This window comes from Oncorhynchus kisutch, linkage group LG5 (assembly GCF_002021735.2).
Source record: "Oncorhynchus kisutch isolate 150728-3 linkage group LG5, Okis_V2, whole genome shotgun sequence".
NCBI classification, from domain to species: domain Eukaryota; kingdom Metazoa; phylum Chordata; class Actinopteri; order Salmoniformes; family Salmonidae; genus Oncorhynchus; species Oncorhynchus kisutch.
Genome location: NC_034178.2, coordinates 70,426,650 through 70,432,867, shown reverse-complemented (window position 1 = coordinate 70,432,867; position 6,218 = coordinate 70,426,650). Strand labels below are relative to the sequence as shown.

Sequence of the window (6,218 nt, the reverse complement as noted above, 5' to 3'; positions counted from 1 at the left end):
ATTTTAATAAGTCAAACTGAACACTACAACATGCAAAATAACAAAGTGAAACAAACGAAACAGTCATGTGTTGCACAAACACTAACACGGAAAATAATCACCCACGAAACACAATAGAAAACCGGCTACCAACGGATGGGCCGGCTACCAACGGATGGGCCGGCTACCAACGGATGGGCCGTCTACCAACGGATGGGCCGGCTACCAAAGGATGGGCTCATGGTAATGACTGGAGAGAAATTAGTGGAACGGTATCAAAAACATCAAACACATGGTTGCCATGAATTTGATTTAATTCCATGTGCTCTGTTCCGGCCATTAATATGAGCCGTCCTCCCCTCAGCAGCCTCCACTGCATTCATTTGAGTGGACAGTCTGAAGGCCTCTACTTTAGAGTAGACTACAGGCAGAAATAAACATGCTACCATTTGGTTGCCTTGCCAAATGTTTAAATGTGTGTGTGTGTACCTACAGGGTCTGATGACGTGAACAAACAGCTAGTGATGTAATGGAAAATGCCAAACAAGAGGACTATATTGACAATGCCGTTGCCAACTGTGCCTTAATTCATTCATTATTAAACTGCGCATTTCAAACATGGATGAATGCACTGAATCCTTCAGTTATGGAGGACATGGAAGGAACTAGGTCAAACATATTAAACATTCAGATTACACAGTAGGTTTAAGCCTTATATAGCAGGTCTTAACTGTTTCGCTAGATGGCAGTGAGTAGAAGGAGGGGAATGCCCGATCGCTGGGCCAGTCATGCACAGCTTGCCTAGACTGACATATACTATTTATTTTAGGTGACCATGGTTTGCAATGGACTGGAAAGCCAATTATTTCCCGTGTCGACACTTTATGGCTGTAGTCAGCCTAATTGTTCTTGTTGTTGAAATATAGACATTTCGGCTCCTGCGCTGTCGAAATGAGAAGTGATTCTAAAAGCATAAAGTAGCCTAATTGCATTTTTCCCTTGCTGATATGCAAATTTGTATCGAGTTAATTAAGTGTGATTGCAAATGACAGTTCAATTTGTGATTGACTTGAAGACTTCGTATTGCTCTTGAGAACACTTTCTCAAGTAAAACAGTTTTTTTTCTTCCTTCAAATGAACATAAAATCCCACGAATCACTGTTCCGTTTTCATTACGCCACATATTGAATGTATAGTTCGACTACTGTACCGTTTTATAGGTTATTCTGGAAGTGGTTTTTAGGGCACTGTGGGGGGGTGTATCGGCTATTAGCAGATGGCCGTACCCTTTGTGCATTGTTTTCATTTTGCTTCTCATTTGTCTTGTGTAATTGGATAGGGCAGTCCGTAGCCGTCTCTGTATGCATTTCTCTCTCTCACACACACTCTCCGTCTCTCCGTCTCTCTCTCTCTCTCTCTTTCTCTCTCTGGTTTATTGCCACTCTGACATCAGGACTATTGCAGTTGAAGGCTTTCGCTCCGAGAGGGATATATCATTGTCAGCTACTATTTCCCAGAGGCGTTTTACACACCATACCAAGGTAAGAATTTACTATTCATTTTTAGAAAAATTTGCGTAAATATGTAGTTCTGCAACCCTTGGGCACGCACGATATGAATGCGGTCTTTGGGACAAACTGTACAGTAGCCTTTACTGTCTCAGCCTAATATAATTATCTGTCACTGCAAGATGTCTCAATTTGTAATATTGTGACGCTCTGATATTGACACGGATATTTTCCGAACTTCCACCAAGAACTATCGGACGTAGATTGAAATGGACCGTGTAGGCTAACATTTGCACCAGGCACAGCGCGGTGCCGCACACATCATCGCTACCATACATCGTTAAATACGTGCAGTAGGCCAGGGGATAAACGAATTCGGGAACATATTTAAACGTCTTGAAGTAATTGTACCATCTGCGTTTGTTATCTTTTCCTTTTCTTTGTATTGCTGAGCTGAGGTGTTTGCTCGCATGACTCCGTTTATGATAAAGCGACTGACTGGTCTCAAATTGGTAAAAGCAACGCAAAGTAGCATAGCGAAGTTTAATAAAAGTAACTGGACTGACGCGCCGCGGGCTGTGATTATATCCTACAGAACACATCATTCTCTCTGATTCCATTCACCTTATTGATGTTCCCGTGGCGTACAGTAGGTCCCTACTCCCGACAGATGTCCACACATTACATTAGTAGTTTATTGAGAGTGAGCACATATTGATCTATTGTTTTTGGGAGCTGCGGGGCTAAGAGCCGATGCAGTGACACCGGAGAGTCTCAACAACCTCCAGCACAGAGGGCAGCGTAGCACCGGTATGGCGCGATTTCAGTGGCAAGAGAAATTATATTCTGAATTCCATCATTTTGAATTTGTATTAGGATGTAGCATTTTATGTAAATACCTTGTTGAATTTATAATGCACAAATTGATTCATATAATTCATAATTTGAATTTCATGATTTGAAACTGAATTGAATTCATATTGCAGTCAGCATTAAAATGCAATATTTATGAATATTCAAATTCAATATTTATATATTCGTTTTCAATATGCTAAATTATATATTGCATTCATTGTCTGTATATCAAGTTTACAAACTTAGTATTTCAAGTTTATCAAGTTTCATATATTCAACTTCTCAGAAACATTCAGATTGAGTTTTTAAATTCAGTTCTCTAAATTCAGATTCAAAACCAGAGAAAACATCCTGGTACTTTGCCAGCCAGGAACGGTATAGGAGAACACAGAATAAAACCCTCTCTGTCTGTGGTAAAACAAATGTTTGTTCAAAGTTCAACAAACGTATTGTCTTCCTATGAATCCGACTCGAGCTTTTGAACCGTTTTGACTATAAACTATTACGACCCAATTCCCCGAAACACACAGGCTGCCACCCTGCTGTTTGCATGACAGGCAGTGCTCATTCTTTATCATTCATCTGTAAGCATAATGGATCACAATCGTATTGATCCAAATATGAACTGTCTTGGAGAGAGAGCCATCCTGTATATATACTATAGGCCTACATACCCCCCCCCCCCGCCCCCCCCCCCCCCGCCACCCCGATTGTTTATGTTGTTTTGACCTTGTGCTCACATAATCAAGTCATGATGTTCTGATCCGTTATAAGGTGTGTAATATAAGCCTCTCTGTGTTTGTGCTGTAAAAGTAGAAGGCTGGCTACTCGTATATTTAGAATGTTTTGTGATTAGTCCTAAAGCCAAAGCTTTTAGCCATGAGCCTTATTAACTGTGTGAATGCTGCGTGCAGGATTGTATCACTGCCTGGGTTTTAATTGGTATTTGGTTGTAAAACCTATCTGGAACTCTTTCACATTATTTTGTCAAATAACCTCAAAAATAAATTAAATAGTAGAAGAAGAGTTCATATCTAAGTGTTTTAAAATAACTTGAAACTCTTCGTAGCATGGCCAGAACACGTATCTGCTTCTATAACAAATGGAAACACTGAGTAGCATGGCCAGAACACATATCTGCTTCTATAACAAATGGAAACACTGAGTAGCATGGCCAGAACACACATCTGCTTCTATAACAAATGGAAACACTGAGTAGCATGGCCAGAACACGGATCTGCTTCTATAACAAATGGAAACACTGAGTAGCATGGCCAGAACATGGATCTGCTTCTATAACAAATGGAAACACTGAGTAGCATGGCCAGAACACATATCTGCTTCTATAACAAATGGAAACACTGAGTAGCATGGCCAGAACACGGATCTGCTTCTATAAAAAATGGAAACACTAACTAGCATGGCCAGAACACATATCTGCTTCTATAACAAATGGAATCACTAACTAGCATGGCCAGAACACGGATCTGCTTCTATAAAAATGGAAACACTGAGTAGCATGGCCAGAACACGGATCTGCTTCTATAAAAATGGAAACACTAATTAGCATGGCCAGAACACGTATCTGCTTCTATAAAAAATTGAAACACTAATTAGCATGGCCAGAAAACGTATCTGCTTCTATAAAAAATGGAAACACTGAGTAGCATGGCCAGAACACGTATCTGCTTCTATAAAAAATGGAAACACTAATTAGCATGGCCAGAAAACGTATCTGCTTCTATAAAAAATGGAAACACTGAGTAGCATGGCCAGAACATGGATCTGCTTCTATAACAAATGGAAACACTGAGTAGCATGGCCAGAACATGTATCTGCTTCTATAACAAATGGAAACACTGAGTAGCATGGCCAGAATACGGGTCTGCTTCTATAACAAATGGAAACACTGAGTAGCATGGCCAGAACACGGATCTGCTTCTATAACAAATGGAAACACTGAGTAGCATTGCCAGAACACGGATCTGCTTCTATACAAATGGAAACACTGAGTAGCATGGCCAGAACACGGATCTGCTTCTATATCAAATGGAAACATTGAGTAGCATGGCCAGAACACGTATCTGCTTCTATAACAAATGGAAACACTGAGTAGCATGGCCAGAACACGTATCTGCTTCTATAACAAATGGAAACACTGAGTAGCATGGCCAGAACACATATCTGCTTCTATAACAAATGGAAACACTGAGTAGCATGGCCAGAATACGGATCTGCTTCTATAACAAATGGAAACACTGAGTAGCATGGCCAGAATACGGATCTGCTTCTATAACAAATGGAAACACTGAGTAGCATGGCCAGAACATGTATCTGCTTCTATAACAAATGGAAACACTGAGTAGCATGGCCAGAACACGGATCTGCTTCTATAACAAATGGAAACACTGAGTAGCATGGCCAGAACACGGATCTGCTTCTATAACAAATGGAAACACTGAGTAGCATGGCCAGAACACGGATCTGCTTCTATACAAATGGAAACACTGAGTAGCATGGCCAGAACACGGATCTGCTTCTATATCAAATGGAAACATTGAGTAGCATGGCCAGAACACGTATCTGCTTCTATAACAAATGGAAACACTGAGTAGCATGGCCAGAACACGTATCTGCTTCTATAACAAATGGAAACACTGAGTAGCATGGCCTGAACACTTATCTGCTTCTATAACAAATGGAAACACTGAGTAGCATGGCCAGAACACGGATCTGCTTCTATAACAAATGGAAACACTGAGTAGCATGGCCAGAACACGGATCTGCTTCTATAACAAATGGAAACACTGAGTAGCATGGCCAGAACACGGATCTGCTTCTATAACAAATGGAAACACTGAGTAGCATGGCCAGAACACGGATCTGCTTCTATAACAAATGGAAACACTGAGTAGCATGGCCAGAACACGGATCTGCTTCAAAAACAAATGGAAACACTGAGTAGCATGGCCAGAACACGGATCTGCTTCTATAACAAATGGAAACACTGAGTAGCATGGCCAGAACACGTATCTGCTTCAATAACAAATGGAAACACTGAGTAGCATGGCCAGAACACGGATCTGCTTCTATAACAAATGGAAACACTGAGTAGCATGGCCAGAACACGGATCTGCTTCTATAACAAATGGAAACACTGAGTAGCATGGCCAGAACACGGATCTGCTTCTATAACAAATGGAAACACTGAGTAGCATGGCCAGAACACGGATCTGCTTCTATAACAAATGGAAACACTGAGTAGCATGGCCAGAACACGGATCTGCTTCTATAACAAATGGAAACACTGAGTAGCATGGCCAGAACACGGATCTGCTTCTATAACAAATGGAAACACTGAGTAGCATGGCCAGAACACGGATCTGCTTCAAAAACAAATGGAAACACTGAGTAGCATGGCCAGAACATGGATCTGCTTCTATAACAAATGGAAACACTGAGTAGCATGGCCAGAACACAGATCTGCTTCTATAACAAATGGAAACACTGAGTAGCATGGCCAGAATACGGATCTGCTTCTATAACAAATGGAAACACTGAGTAGCATGGCCAGAACACGTATCTGCTTCTATAACAAATGGAAACACTGAGTAGCATGGCCAGAACACGGATCTGCTTCTATATAAATGGAAACACTGAGTAGCATGGCCAGAACATGTATCTGCTTAAAGGGTGTAAAGCTTCTTATCGGCTACGAACCATTTGCCTTCTTTACAGCATGCCAGGCTCATGAATGACCTTAAGCATATTTATCCTTTTTAATTGTATTATATTTGATTTAGCAATACACTGTACTATAATAGTATGTATTTCACAGGCATTTTATCCCTTCTTCTGTGACAGTGAGACTCATTT

General features: G+C 40.8%; 1 protein-coding gene across 2 annotated transcripts in view; it reads left to right on the top strand.

The window, feature by feature from the left end:
- Positions 1-1,195: 1,195 nt before the first annotated feature.
- The window catches only part of pcbp4 (poly(rC) binding protein 4), a 139,547-nt gene continuing 134,524 nt past the window's right edge, over positions 1,196-6,218 (top strand). The window contains exon 1 of one of the 2 annotated variants that reach the window (XM_031825752.1): positions 1,196-1,520. The gene's annotated coding sequence lies outside the window, so the exon portion shown is untranslated. The remainder of the gene's footprint in view (positions 1,521-6,218) is intronic. The other variant, XM_031825753.1, reaches the window with a different exon arrangement.